Below are 16674 nucleotides of genomic sequence, written 5' to 3' on the forward strand. Positions count from 1 at the left end.
ACACCGACCCCCCCTATTTTGACACCTATGACACCGACTGCTCACACTACACCTGTCCTCGCCACGGGAATGACAACGAGTCCCCATCCCCCCCCAATTCCTGCAGCTTTACCCTTTTCCCGCCCCTTCCCTTCTTCCCGGTGGTCTATGGTTAAGTAGGATTTATATAGGTTATTGAATTCCCCCCGACTGGCTTCCTTGCACTCTGCAGTCAGCTTTTCGTCCCTTCGAGAAGATGACCTGCAAAAGCAACAGTGTGAATGTTGGATAAATAGCGGGAATATTTATCCATTTAAAGAAATATGGGTCACCTTTTCCCAATGGACGATTATGGAACAGACCACCTGGGCTGAATACATGTGTACCTTGGTTATGCAGAGATTCGAGAATTCATTTACGCAGATACCCGCCGGATTAGTGGACCTCAGGTCACAAATAAAAAGAGGCGATGTGCAGGGAGAGGGGATGTTTGGAGCTATGTCTGCTTTGATAGCTTACCGTGATATGACAGCATTCCCCAAACCCCCTCTAGAGACAGCTATGCCCCTGTCTTTGTTAATGCACTCACCGATGCCCAAAATAATGGCCGAGGACCTGTTGAAGCCCACTGGGGTAGGCTATGGGTTCATGTCCCTTAGAAAAGGTCAGAGGTAATGCAGTTGAAAGGGCAGTTACCAGATCCTCGAAAAAATCCGGCTGCCTTTTACAAAGAATTAGGCCAGATAATATCTGCTGGTACACTTATTCTTGAAGACATCGACTTGCTCTTCGGTACGGTCGTTCCTACTGAAATTTGGGATAAAATTCTACATACTGACCATGAAGTAGAGGTGGAAGGTAAAAGTGCTAGTCTGGAAGCTCTGGAAGACGCAAGGGCAGGGGGGACTAAGCCAGAAGCTGCCATCCTGACTTTGCCCGGTAAAATAACAATACTTATGACATTTTTTTTGCCAGAAACAGTCATTAACTGGGATAAGAAAAATGCTTGTAGGAAACGAAAAGATGAAAGTGTGGCTGACTTCTTTACCCGTTTTGAAACAGAATCCAAGGGACATAGTGACTTTGACCCCCGGATCCCAGGCTCTAGCCCAGTATTTGTCGATAAGTTTGTCAGCAACTTGCTTCCTGAGATTTCCGCCAGGGTCATGAAGGTTGAAAGTACATGGTCTGCCCAGACTATGACTGGTATCTTGGCTATGGCACAGTATCACGAGAATAGAGAGAATGAAGATAGAGAAAAGGAAAGTAAGAGGGCTAGGGACCTTAAGACTAAGGTACTTCTACAGCAGGCTTACCCTCCACGGGGTCCCGATGCCCGCAGGAATTTCAGACCACAGCCCCAACCCCCTCCGAGGACTCGCCAGTCTACCCCCTCAGGCCCTCAACACACGGGGGCCCTCCAAACAGATCAGTGTGCCTATTATAAAGGGTACGTCCATTGGATAGATGAGTGTCCCGTATAAGCTGAAAACATCCGAACAGGGAAGACTCGGCCTCGTGTTCCTAGGGAGGGGAGGCCACCTAGGGACCATGGCCTGCCCCGTCCGCAGGACAAAGAGCATAGATCCAGGGATGACGCCCCTGTCCGGCAACGCCCGGCCAATAGGTTTGATGGATACGAAGCAACACGCACTTATTACAATGATGATTATGATGAAGTTGATGAGACAGGGTTCTATCAAGCATAGGACAGCCAGGAAAGGGGTATTACTAGAGTGCAAATTCCAGTGGATCAAAGGGGCCTGTATGTTCAAATATCAGTTGTGGGGAACGATCAGAATCTTCTTCTGGGTACTGGGGCCACCAGGTCTATTGCACGTCTGTTAGTCCCGGAGGCACCCCTTTCTGGCAACATGAATGTTTCCATGACCAGCCCTGTCTCTGAACCCCTCCCTCACGATATTGGCCCCGCACATGTTGACGCTCCCTTGGTCCTCACTACAGGTTGCAGCGAAAACCTATTAGGCCTGGATTTACTAATAGCTCTGTATACGACCATATCATGTAGTCCCCAAGGTGTATCCCTAACAATTTCCCCCACCACGATCTCCTATATGTATCTGTCCGGTCCCCTCCCACCAGAGTTGCAGTCTTTACCTTCCTCCCTCTGGGCATCATCAGACACTGATGTTGGCTGTCTCAATATGCCCCCTCATGTGGTACATATTCGGCCTGGCGCCATCCTTCCCCGCTTTTGACAGTATCGACGGCCCGCGGAAGGAGAAGCGGCCCTTTTAACAATAATATCTGAATTGATGGACAAGGGAGTTGTGGAGGAGACACGTGGTAATATCTGTAACAGTCCCATTATTCTGGTTCTTAAAAAGACCAATGGAGATGCTCTCTCCCCTAAAATATACAGATTCGTGATTGACCTGAGAGCCCTTAACAAAATAACGATCTCCCAATACCCTGTTGTCCCCGACATTACAGCCCTCTTGACGTTGGTCCCTTCTGACGCCACAGACTTTTCTGTCATAGACCTGAAGAATGCCTTTTTCAGTTTTCCTATACATCCTGACAGCAGACATTTGTTTTGTTTCTCCCTTGGTGGGCGGAGCTTTAGATTTTGCCGCGCCCCTCAAGGCTTCACCGAGAGCCCCAGTATCTATAGTCAAGCTCTCAAACGTCAATTAGATTCCTTGGAACTCCCTGATAATTCCACACTGCTGCAGTATGTCGATGACCTCCTCATTACTTCAAATTCCGCCCGACATGTAAAGAGGCTACTCTCTGTTTGTTACACCACCTTGCCCTCCATAACCACAAGGTCTCTTTAAAAAAGCTTCAATTTTGTCAAGAGAAGGTGACCTATTTAGGTCATCTCCTCTCTAAGGAGGAAAGGCAGCTCACCGCTGATCGTGTAGCCGTTATCAATGCTATGGCGACCCCACGGACACAAAAGCAGGTGCGAGACTTCATAGGTTTAACCTCATACTGCAGACAGTGGATTTCCAATTTTTCTGCCATGGTCAAACCTCTTCTTGCCCTCACCACTAAAGACATATCAGACAGTTCCTTTCCATGGACTAGAAAGCATACACAGGACTTCCAGGATTTAAAAAGAGCTCTGTGTACTGCTCCAGTCCTAGGTACTCCTGATTATAAAAAACAATTTATTCTTTTTGTACATGAGACAGACGGCTGTGCATGCGCTGTCTTGACCCAGATATTCGAGGTCACCATCGGCCATGTGCCTATTTTTCAGCCACCGTAGATCCTGTTGCGTGGGCTCTCCGAGGATGCCTACGGGCGACAGCTGCAGCCACACTCATGGTCCGTCAGAGTGCGGGGATCGTCATGTACTCCCCCTTGACTCTGATGGTTCCCCATTCTGTGGATACCCTCCTCAATAACACCGACACAGTACCTCACTAGCGCACGACTCACAGGATATGAATTGACACTCTTTTCCAGCCACATTAACATCAAGAGATGCACTGTACCGAATCCCGCCACCTTACTCCCACTGGACACTCAGGATGCTTGTTTAGATCCACATGACTGTATATTGAGGAAAGAGGAGGAGACAAAGGGATGGGTTGACTTACAGGATACCACGATAGCAGACCCAGAAGGTACACTGTATGTGGACGGATCATGTCTTAGAGGGCCAGATGGTAACACATCAGCCGCCTACACCCTCACGACATTGGAGCAAGTAGTAGAAGCAGCTCAGATTCCGCAGTGTTCTGCTCAGGCTGCAGAATTAGTGGCCCTCACTAGAGCCTGTGAGTTAAGCAAAGGAATAACGGTTAATATCTACACTAACAGTATGCCTTTGGGGTGGCTCACAACTTTGGGAGACTGTGGAAAGAAAGGAATTTCCTTACTTCACATGTGACGAAAATTCAACATGGCCCCCTAATTCACTAATTAGTAGACTCCCTGACATTTCCCAGAAAGGTAGCTATTATAAAATGTAAATCGCATAAGAAAGTGACGGATGATGTTGGAAAAGGCAATGTCCTGGTTGATCAGACAGCCAGACAGACAGCTCTTAAGAAAAAGGAAGGAATGTATGTGGGAGGTCCCGCCAGGTGGGTGGCAGAGGGGGGCATGGTTGAAGATACAGTACAGAGTGTGATCGATATTCAGTCCCATGCTACCCCTGAGGAGCTGAGGATGTGGACGGAGCATTTAGCGGTAAAGGAAATAGATGGGTGTTGGGCCTGTATCACTATGGAGAGACAATGGATGTTGCCCGACAGTCATGTGCTACCGGTAGTAACGATGGCCCATGGCCCTGCTCACATTAGTGCGAAAAGGATATGTAAGTTACTGCAACCCACCTGGTATAATTCAAAGATACCAGCATATGCTGAGAGGATGGTCAAAACATGCATGATTTGCCTTATGTAAACCTGGGAAAAGGTACAGTGACCCCTGAGGAGGATTCTCGCCCCCTACCTTTCCTTTCGAAGCCCTCCAGATGGATTATATCCAGATGGACAGATGTAACAATTTAAAATGTGTCCTGGTGGTGGTCTGTACCTTCAGCCGATGGGTGAAGGCCTACCCTGTCAAAGACTGCACCACTATCACTGCCGCCAAAATACTATTGAAAGAATACTTCCCACGATTTGGTTTGCCCCGTTTGGTCTGGAGTGACAACGGGACACACTTAACGCTCAAATAATGGAGTATGTCTGTTCAGCACTGGGTATGAAACAAAAATGTCATGCAGCTAACCACCCCCAGTCAGCAGGTCTAGTGGAGGTGTACAATGGCATCCTAAAGACTAAAATGGCCAAGATTGTAGCGGAGATAGGTGTCACTTGTGTTGATGCTCTGCCCCTGGCTCTGCTGTCTGTCAAGACAACGGCCCATACCAGGATAGGAATGTCTCCCCATGAAATTGTGTTCGGGAGGCCTGCCAATGTGTGGGATGTTCCACGGCCCCAGAAACTGTCTGATGTTGAATACCCTGTGTTGACTGATTATCTGTACAGTTTGACTAACACCTTTCGTACTCTTTACCACCAGGTGCATGAGGCCATACCTGATAAAAGCGAGGGCTCAGGACACGTTATCCAACCTGGCGACTGGGTTCTGATTCGCAACTTTCAACGTACTAAGAGCCTCGAGCCTCGCTGGACACAGCCCCATCAAGTGTTACTGGCCATCCGCACTGCAGTGAAAGTTGAAGGTCAGAAGAACTGAATCCACGCGACGCATTGCAGAGGAGTGCCTCTGCCTCTCCTCTATGATCAGTGGGTGAGAGAAGGACAAGGAGACTCAGAGACAGAAATAGTCCCGACATTTGTTCCATTCAGCGACGCAAGATTACATTTCACATCTACGGAAGCAGAGAGTGACAGTGTACTAAAGGGAAAGGTGGAAAATTCCCCTCACTCTGCTCAGCATGTGGAACAATTATTCCCTGACCATACTGATCCTACTTCTACCCAATATAACTTGCGTTCCAGAAGGAAGGCTTGCCCTTGACTTCGCTCAGGTACCTGTAGGCTGTAGGGCTGCGTTCTGCCGGCTAAGGCTGGTGCTGGTATGTCAGACTAAGGTACGCCCCTAGGGCTCTTGGCACCTGCATCCAGTGAAGCAACCACCAATCACAGACAGCCGCTACTGGTCCCTGGCTTAGTACAATGGCAGCCGTCCAATACACCCAAGTCCAGAAACGATATGTCAGTCTCCTACATGGCAAGTGCTTTGTGGCCCTTGGTGACGCTGTTTGTCTCAATCATCTTGTCTATCATTGGTTGGATGTTACTGATCTACTATCCTGTTACCCCACCAACTCCTACTCCGACTCCTGCAGAGCATCAGTATTTCATGTTACCCGCCCACGAATTACCCCGCTGTGCAGAATATTTAAATAACACCTTTATCCAGATGTTACATCATCATCAGCTGATCATAAATACTTCCACTTTTGTGGACTGATGCCGCATGCTATGACACAACCTGTCCCATTCTTTCCTTATCCTTTTTCCATTTCTGGGTCCTGTCTTGCATGGTGGATGTTGATGCAGGAGGCCTATACTATCAATGGTACTGCCAATTCTGTCCTTGGAACATTTCGAGATGACTTCTGGCGAAACAGGTCTGGCAATTCCAACACCTCTTTTTGCCCAACCGGCTCATCAACATTGCTATTACCAACGGATGAACTCAGTGAGATGGTGGTATTTAACTCAACTGCTCTTCAAACATTTACCAAATTTCACGCCAGAAGGCTACTACCTGATGTACGAAAAAGTAAAAGTAAAGTCCACATTTGTAAAGCGCACAATCACCCGTAAGGGTCTCTAGGCGCTGGGGGCCGTCGGGAAGATTAAGCGAGCTATTGCCCAGAGTCACATGGTGCTGGGCTAACCTGCCGCCGGAGCCGGGGATCGAACCGTGGTCCCCAGATTCCAGCGTCAGTCGCCCTGGCCGCGGCGCCACACCTCCTTTCTATCTGAACGTTATAAATGTGCGGGCCGTGTCTGCATCCATGGCTTGGGAACTAAGAAAGTTGGTACTAGTATCTGTGACATCATTAAAACTTTAAACTCTACGTCTCCTCCAAAGTTGGTGGCATCCCCCAACACTTATTTTGTCTGTGGCACAGCAGCCTACACTTGGCTCCCCGTAACTGGGCTGGTACCTGCTATCTGGCCTTCCTCCTTCCACCAACGTATTCTACCGATGGAGATTACCACCTGTTGATGAAGGGCACTTTGCGCCGCTAACGTAGGGGTGTCATATTGGCTGAGGATACAGTAGGCCAGGAAGCCGGGGACTTCTTTAAGGGTTTCCTCCCATTCTGGTACCCCATGGCAAACAGTCAGGCTATACTAGGACTGACCAGGGTCTTTGAGGCCACCATCACAGAAACAGCTGGTGCCCTCTCCAACATCACTGCAGAGCTGCAGCAAACCATCTTGTAACACTTCAAAAACGTATAATCCTTGACATCATCCTCGCTGATCCTGGTGGTGTGTGTAAATTGATTGGTTCCAGCTGCTGTGTGTATATTCCAGATCATGCACCCACAGTATATGATGCCATCCCACTTCTGCATCACCTTTCCTCTGAAATTCATCAGGATGAAGGCAACTGGTCCCTCACAGGCTGGATCTGGGGCCTCCTTTCCCAATGGGGATGGGGGGTCCTCATCTTCCTTGCCTTGGGAGTTGCTGCCCTAGACTCCTGCTGTTTGTGCATTCAGTGCCTGCCAGTGCTCTGTGAAACGTGTGTTCAGGCTCTCAAGCCTCAACACTCTAACATTCACAACACCAATATGAAGATGATGCTCCAACAAGAAACAGATGATCTTATGAATATCAATGTTTCCGAGGGTATTTTCCACTCAATGCCAAAAGGAGGGTCTGAGGAAAAGTGTCCTTCTTGTCGGCATTTATTTTTTTGTCAGGACTCCATTATTTTTGCATTACCATTTCGTGTCAAACACCTCTGCAAGACCCTCCTGGTCGTTTCTGCTGATGTCTGATGAAATTCTAACTGTCACGACCACCCTGCCCTTCCTGCTCCTTGTGGTTGAGTCAATTTGGAAAAAGGGAACAAAGAATTGGCCTCACGCACACATCCATCCTGTTTCACAAGACTTGGTCACGCCACCGTCCCAGAACTTGTTTCTTTCACATATCCTGTTGTTCAAGATCTGTCTGTTCTCTCACGTGCATATCCTGTTTTGCAAGACCTGTCCGTAATCTTTTGTACCATCTGTTGCTGCCCCCGTCCTGCCTGAACAAAGAATGGTGTAACTGCATTTTGACTCGGGGGCGCCAGGCCCCCACCCAAACTGGTTTATTAAGGTGGGAAATGTGTATATAAGGCCTGTAAGCTGCAGAGTGAAGCAGCAGCCTCCTCTGTCTTGTCTCCGACGAGCTTGAGACTCTGTTCCATAGCCCGGGCTATTCGAATAATACTTGGTTCCTCCTGCAGACGAAGGCTCCTGTGTCTCCTTTTTCTATATAAGGAGGGTATGGAAGACTTGGCTGGTTCCCCCTCCATCGAGACCCAGTAAGTGGGTATAAACGGTTCTTCAAGTGGGTGAATTGAGAATGAAAAAGTGTGATGGTGTGTGAGAAAGTTAGCTGTGACTGAGAATGAGTGAATCAGTAAGTGAGAATAAATTAGCGAGACAGTATGTGAGAGTATGAGTGAATTTGAATACGTGAGTCTGAATGAGGGAGTAAGAGTGAGTGCAAGTGAGTGTGACTGAGAAAGTATGAGTGTGTCAGAGTAAGAATGAGAGTGAGTGAGTGAGAATGTGTGACTGAGAGCAAGAGTTGGGGTATTACAGTTACTGAGAATAAATGGGTTCAGTAAGTGTGACTAAGAATGAGTGTGTGTACGTGAATGTATGAAAGAGCGATTGAGAATGTGGTGTTATGCTTGCGAGTCAGCCATTGACCCTTGCACATTGAAGGTAATCCCTTACTTATAGAATCAACCTTGGAAAATACGGTGCTGGTACACTTGAGACAATTTTTAGCATGACAGCAGACAGGGGAAAAATACTGGTACTAGCATACTCGAAGTAATTCTGGGCATATAGGGACATGGTAAAATATTAGTAATAAAAGGCTGAAATACTGAAGGTAATTCTTGCTGACATACTTGAAGAAATTCTTAGTGAAAATGTGGCACAGGGCTGGATTGTAGCACAATCGAGGTAATTCCTGGCGCAAGGGAGGAGGACTGAGGCATATGGGAGGGGGACAACCATGACAAAATGCTGGCCCTGACATATTTGTGGCATTTTTTTGGCTGAAAGGTTAACCATGGCACATCCACAGCACGAATGAGAAAATTCAGGGACCAGCAAATTACGTAATTTTTGGCCTAAGAGGGCAGCCATGGCATATGGGAGACATGCATGACTAATGATGCCCTGGCACAAATAAGTTGTGCACATTTTGGAAAACGGTGGTAAATTCCTGTGGAATATTTGCTCTCACTTTCTTGGCACATAGTGAAAGGGCTTCAATATTTAATGCCTACGGCTTTTTAGAAACTGTATGTGAGATTTGTGCTAAGATGCACTATTTGACTCCCCAGGAAGAGTTGTGGCTCATTTGTTTCACTTGCTTGATACAATTCATGGCAAGTATCACCCGCTTTCAAACATCATGGCAGCCCCTAATATAGTTGGTATCTAAAATAAGCATTGACCGGTGTTGTTTTGTTATATGATGTCATTAGGGTTATGGTCATGTCACCACTTCCAGGGGAGATTCACGTTCAAATGTCATATGATGTCACTTCCTCTGATGACATTAAGGTCAAAGGGTGTGTGATGTCTCTTCCACTTCCCCAGGCCTTTTGCTGAATCAACATCCATGGAAGTAATCAAGTTACAAAAGGCAAAGTGGGAGCCAAGCGGTTCCCTTCGTAACAAGGTAGTTAAAGTAGTTGGCTTGGCTGCATCCAAAGGATTGTTTGACAAAAGGGTGAGGCATTATTGAGCTATTTAATTGTATGGGGCCAAGACTTACTGACGCCATAAGAGTTCCGTTCAATTAACACGTTTTACTGTTAGGCAGAGGAGCTTACAGAAAGAAGGGTCTATTTTCTGTGCTTAATTACCTTACCCGCAAGTAAAGCAGGAGAATAAGGTGTACAGTTGTGCCAAGTATGCAACACCATTTCCAAATCCTAGCACAAAATAGGTCGAAAGTGTTCCAGGGTACAGTTCCACTTCCACATTCTACACAGAGATTGGGAGTGGCATAACACAAAATGAAAAGCACACCCTGCAAAATGTGATGAAGGGCTCTATAGATATACTTATTCAAGTTACTTCACAGATATACAGATGTTAGGTATAGGCCAAATTGGGCTGAACCTGAATGATGGGTTCTGTTGCAACATAGCAGGTGCAGGGGATCTGTTGAGCTCCTGAAATGTGGTGTCCAAATAAAAACCTTTGAGAATCGCACTTTTTGGGACACTTGGAGACATGATTGTCATTGGAGCTCATTAACAGTTTTTGTAATGTATTCACAAAGGGCCAGAGTCACAAAATATTTTCAAAGGATAACTTCTGGAAGGAAAAACTGCCAACGCAGCCTGTAAAATAGAGAACATTTTTCGCCATATTATGCTATTTTTCACGTATGCGGATATTTCTTATGACTGAAAAATCCACAAGTACATTGGATAGTTTCGCTATTGTAAGTGTGCTGATGGGTGGGGAAATGGGTGTGGGAGCACCTTGGTAGTGGCTAATGTAAGTGTGTATCTTTTTTGTGGCTGTTACATTGTGGTTCTCCACTAACATGCACAAAGCCATCCCTGAGCATCAAGGTGCTTCAAAACTTGCTCCTCCATGGCCTACGCGTAAGTGGTGTTTAAAGTGTGGAAGAGTGTAGGAACACCCAACATTTTTAGAGGACTGTGGAAACGAAAGCCTTCACTTAGAATTGTTTCCATATATCTGTGTCTGTGGATTTTCTAACATATAGAGGAGTCACAGGCATCAGCCGGTAGATGCGGCTTGGGACGCGATACCATCGGACTTTACCATAGCCTGGCGGGATCGCTTGTAGTCGCCACCAGGAATGCCTGCAATTGACAACGGGCATGCGAGTGAAGATGGCCTATAACGTAGGGAATGAAAGGTAGCAATCACTGCCTCATCCAGCCATCCTGCATGGGCTCACACATGCATTGTTGGTCTCCCCTCTTAGGTATTTATACTTAGCACCCACACTGCAGGGTATACCATATGCCTGGTATATATTATGTACTATGGGGAATGGGTGACTACGTAAACAAGATCCATAGACGAAATGGTGTGTTGTGTCACGTCCGTGGGTGGGGGGGGGAATTGCAGGTGCGACACAGATGGGCATATATAAGTTCACTGTTAGTGGTCCAGGTGTAGGTCGTTAGGTTTTTATGTTATCTTGATGACTAAGCATTAAGTAAATTGAAAACAGTACACTATGATGTCAAGCTGATTGCTGGACAACGATTACTATAACAGTTAATATCGGCCGGCGTGTATGTAGATAATGAGAGAGCTATATCTGTAAAGCCATACTCTATCTTGTATTAACAATGCAGATCAAAGCAGAGAAACAAAAATAATGCACTGTAAACTTCAAAGTTGTTGTAAAATCAATAAAAACAAAGTTAAACAAAAAAATAGAGGAGTCACAGGCATAAGACTAGGGCATAAGCTTCTGCTTGCAGGGCCAGGTCTCCCCCCCCCGCTGCCAAACAGCTCCACCAGCTGAGTGCCACTCGTGCTCCTGTGCGCGAGTTTGCGCTCACGGTCTGCCGCTGATCACCGCCGTGACCTGGCCAGACCTTGGTATTTGTCTCCTGCTGCGTAATTCTCCTGCCATTTCTGTGTGTTTCCTTGGGCATTTTCTTAGCCATTCGGCTCTGATCGCCCCCCCCCTCTTGCCCAGTTTTTCTCCCGCTCCCGCTTCTTCCGCCATTCCCCCTGAGAACACGCCCCCTCGCCGCCCCGCTCCCACTTCCCAGCTGCTTCTCCCTCCCTTCCTTGCCTCAAATGGCGACTGCCGCGCGGACGCGCCGATTGCACGCCGAAGGCGCGCCAAAGGCAAGCCCGTCTGCGCCCGTGCGCGCCGGGCCGGCGCTCAGCGCCAGAACCCCTGGACCCTGCTCCCGCCACGATGCCAGACTCCGATTCAACGCCAACACCCTCCATGCTCTCAACACCGGCCGAGACCACCATTGCTTCCAGGTCGCCCTGAAACACACCCTCACGGACCCTTCTCCTGCCACACTTGCAACTTCACATGTGACAGAACCACCAAACCTCCTAGGACCGGACCTAACCACCTCCACTGCATCCTCCTGAACACCCGCTCTGCACGCAAACACGCCGTTGAGCTCTGGGACCTGCTCGACACCGCCGCACCAGACGTTGCCTTCCTGACCGAGACTTGGTGGAACTACGCCTCGGCACCTGACATCGTCATTGCCATCCCGGATGGCTACAAAATCTCCCGCAGAGACTGCACCAACGGGACTGGAGGAGATATAGCAATCATTCACAAGTCCACCCTCCAGGTCCACAACCTCGCAGACAACTCCCTCAACTCCGCCGAACACCTCCACTTCCGGATACACACCGACCCCAACACCATCCTCAGAGGTACACTCCTCTACAGACCTCCTGGACCCCTAACAGTCTTCAGCGACTCTATCGCAGACCTTGCTAGCACCCACGCAATCACCTCCACGGACTACATCCTCCTCGGGGACCTGAACTACCACCTCGAGAACAACAACAACGCCAACTCTGCCACCCTGATCGCCAACCTCACCAACCTCGGCCTCCGACAACTCGTCACCGAACCCATCCACGCCGCCGACCACACGCTCGACCCCGTCTTCTCCACAAGCTCCCACATCACCTTCAACCACACCACCGAACTCCACTGGATTGACCACCGCTGCATCCACTTCACCTTCAAGTAACCAACCACGCACCACCGCACCTAACTGCGGCCGCGCCGCTGCTGGAGCAAAATCACCGAAGACCAGCTGACCTCCACCCTCGCCCAGAACCCACCCACCGACCCCAACGACACAGACGCCGCCGCCCGAAGCTTCAGATAGTGGATTAACGACTGCGCCAACACCCTCGCCCCGGTCAAGAAACCCCCCAGCAACCACCACAGCAAGAAAGCCGCCTGGTTCACCGAGGAATTCCAGACCTCCAAACGTACATGCCGGAAGCTAGAGAAGAAATGGCTCCACGACCGCACACCAGACAGCCACGCAGCCCACAAGGACGCCGTCCGCAGACATTACCACCTCATCAGAACAGCCAAGAGATCGTCCTTCAAAACCCGACTAGACAACAACGCACACGACAGCAAAGAACTTTTCAACATTGTGAAGGAACTCTCCAACCCCAGAGCCAACACCAATGACATCCCGCCCTCGCAAGATCTGTGCGGCTCACTGGCCACCTTTTTCCATCGCAAGATCGCCGACATCCATGACAGCCTCAACGCCTCACCCGCCTGACCGCAACAGAACCCACACCGATCATCACCCGCATCAACCAGCTGACCACCTGGTCCCACGTCAACGACGAAGAAACACGCAAGGTCATGAGCTCCATCCACTCTGGATCTCCGTCAGACCCCTGCCCACACCACGTGTACAACAAAGCTGGTGCTACCATCGCACCCCAACTACGGAAGGTTATCAACATCTCCTTCGACACAGTGACGTTCCCAGAAAGCTAGAAGCACGCAGAAATTAACACCCTCCTCAAGAAGCCCAAGGCGGACCCCAAAGACCTCAAGAACTTCCGCCCCATCTCCCTGCTCCCCTTCCCGGCAAAGGTAATCGAGAAAATCATCAACATGCAGCTGACCCGTCACCTCGAGGACAACAACATCCTAGACCCATCTCAGTCCGGGTTCAGACGAAATCACAGCACCGAGACAGCCCACATCGCCGCCACAGATGACATCAGGCGCCAACTAGACAACAGCGAAACCTCAGCCCTCATCCTCCTGGACCTGTCAGCCGCCTTCGACACGGTCTGCCACCGCACACTAATGACACGCCTCCAAGAAGCCGGAATCCAGAAGAAGGCCCTGGACTGGACCACATCCTTCCTCTCTGGCAGAACCCAGAGAGTCCGTCTCCCGCCCTTCCAATCCAAAGCCACTGACATCATCTGCGGCATACCCCAGGGCTCATCCCTCAGCCCGACCCTGTTTAACGTCTACATGGCCACCCTCGCTCAAGTGGCACGCCAGCACGACCTGAACATCATCTCCTTCGCCGACGACAGCCAACTCATCCTCTCCCTCACCAAAGACCCGCACACCGCCAAAACCAACCTCCACGAGGGAATGAAGACTGTTGCCGAGTGGATGAGGAACAGCCGCCTGAAACTGAACTCGGACAAGATGGAAGTCCCCATCCTCGGCCCCACCCCCTCGGCCTGGGACGACTCCTGGTGGCCGACCACACTGGGAACAGCACCAACACCCACTGACCAGGCACGCAACCTAGGATTCATCCTCGACTCCTCCCTCTCCATGTCAAGACAAATCAACGCTATCTCCTCCTCCTGCTACAACACTCTCCGCATGCTTCACAGAATCTACAAATAGATCCCGACCGAAACCAGAAGAACGGTGACCCAAGCCCTCGCCAGCAGCAGACTGGTCTACGGCAATGCACTCTATGCAGGAATCCCGGCCAAACACCTACAACAACTGCAATGCATCCAGAACGCCTCCGCCCGCCTGATCCTCAACATCCCTCGACGCAGCCACATCACCCCAGACCTGCATTGGCTCCCAGTCAACAAGAGGATCACTTTCAAGCTCCTCACCCACGCACACAAAGCACTCCACAACACCGGACCAGCCTACCTGAACAGCAGACTCAGCTTCTACATCCCCGCCCGCCAGCTCCGCTCCACCAGCCTCGCCCTCGCCGCTGTCCTGCGCATCCAACGAACCACCTCCAGCGGCAGATCCTTCTCCTTCCTCGCCGCCAAAACCTGGAACACTCTCCCCACCCAGCTGCGACAGACCCAGGACCTGCTCACCTTCAGGAAGCTCCTCAATCAAGACTTGGCTCTTCGAGCAGTAGCAGCCCCCCCCCCTCAGCGCCTTCAGACCCTCACGGATAAGTAGTGCGCTTTACAAGTTACTGATTGATTGATTGATTGATTGATTGATTGATTGATTGATGTAGGATGGAAGGCTTAAATCTCAAACGAGTGTAGGTGCAGGTCTCCGATTTATAAATAGAGGTAGGCAAGTCACAGAAGTGCTTAATTTGATAAAAACAAAAATATATTCACCAAGGCTGTAGGATGCTACTTCAGCTTTCACCACCCACTGCTATTGCCAGCACTGCCAAATATCAGCAAATGCGTAGCCAGGAAAATAAAATACCGCCCACTTTGTATGGCACTTAATAATTCAGCAAATTGGAGCATGACCTGAACTCGGACCAAGATGGGCGCAGAGTAGCAGAGCTCCGGTCCAAGCCCCAAAATCCTTAATTATCCTGCCTCCAAAGTTCAAATTTTCGCCGGGGACCAGCATCGGGTGAAGGGTGTCCTCCAAACGCCACGATTGGCGACCCGACTGTCCCCCAAATCTGGGATATTAAGGCACACGGACTGTCTCGACCTTGGGCGGCAGCCGAGAGGAAAGCAAGCGGGCGCTGCATCAGCTTCATGTGGGAGTGCCGAAACCCGCGTAGCCGGTGATTCATCACAGAACTTAGACCGAGCCGCAGCCGAGGTGGGCAGAGGCTGGCGTTCAGTGTGCAATGAGTGGAATGGCCGAGCCTGCAACACAACACACCGACTAGATGGGAAGCAGTAGTGACGCCTGCTGCACGGGCCATGAGTGAGGGACCCCACAGGGATGACAGGGAGCGGTACCGGGTGACTCATCAACCTGCATCCTGAAAGCCAGTCCCTGGGGCTGTAGGGCCGCTTGGGATCCCCCAGGCCCAACCAGAGGTGGCGGAGCGAGGCCAGAGTGCCGGATCGTTGCCCATGACCCTTCTCCCCCCGCATGGCTTGCGCCCCATCCAGAGGTTTGAGGCGGTGTGGGCCACTCTTATGCTGATCCGCCCCAAAAGACCCATCACTGGAGGAGTAGACTGCCCTGATGGGTCAATGGCTTGCAGACCTAGAGGTGGAAAGGCCAGCAGAGTGTTGGGGTGGGATGACTGCTGCAAGGGACCATAACAGTAATTAACAAAGACTTCTGAGACGCAGAACAGAGGAGGAGGGCTGAGGCACTGGGAGCCATCTCACACACATCCCAAAATTGATTCTGAAGGCAGGAGAAGCCACTGTGGAACTGTGGTGGCCCACATTGGACAGAGACGTGGACCCAGCTCTGAAGACGATTTCCAAATTTACCCCTCGGGATAAAGGCATACAGCCACAACTGGGATTTGCAACGCATAGGCCGCATACATATGCAGGACCCACAGGAAGGTCCTTGTACATATATCCGGGTTAACAATAGTTCCTTGGACAAATCCATAGGGCCAAAAGCTCCTCATAATCAACACGAACAAGTTTAGGCGTGGTTTCCTGTGGGCAAAGATAAACAACACCACAGTAAGGAAACACCCTGAAGGGGCACAAAGAACACTATCAGGAAGTGAGCAAATGAGGAGCGCCCACCCCTCCCCAACCGAAGAGCTATGGCAAAATCCTGGCACCGGATAAGGGGAAGCCCAGGGGCGCAGGCCCAGTCTAATCCAACAAAATGAATAACTATGCATTGACAAGGCCCGCAACTAATGCGGAAGAGCCTTCGTTGGCCGCGGTAATGGTGGTATCAAGACACCTCAATTCGACTTCCTCAGGAGCAGAAGATATATCGCCTATCCCCCTTTGTCAGTACCCTCAACCAAAGCACATCTAAATTTTACCTCGGTTTGAGACACTAACCAAGGGGAAAGGGGAATGGGAAGAAAAGAGGGACTCCTCCAGTTCTTGTGCTTCTTGGGATTTTCTCCTACTCTATTTCTGGTTAGGATGATGAGGCTCCTGTAACAAATTAGCACAAGAATTATTAGGGACACACCTTCTATTAGTCTTATCCCCAATACCTTTACTCAATCAATCAATTAGTCCTATTACCTTTTTAGGTCTCGCCTAGGCAGCGTGCATGCACTGCTCTAGGAGACGACCTTTAGAAATTGGTCAGCCTT

This window comes from Lissotriton helveticus, chromosome 5_1 (assembly GCF_964261635.1).
Source record: "Lissotriton helveticus chromosome 5_1, aLisHel1.1, whole genome shotgun sequence".
Classification (NCBI taxonomy): Eukaryota; Metazoa; Chordata; class Amphibia; order Caudata; family Salamandridae; genus Lissotriton; species Lissotriton helveticus.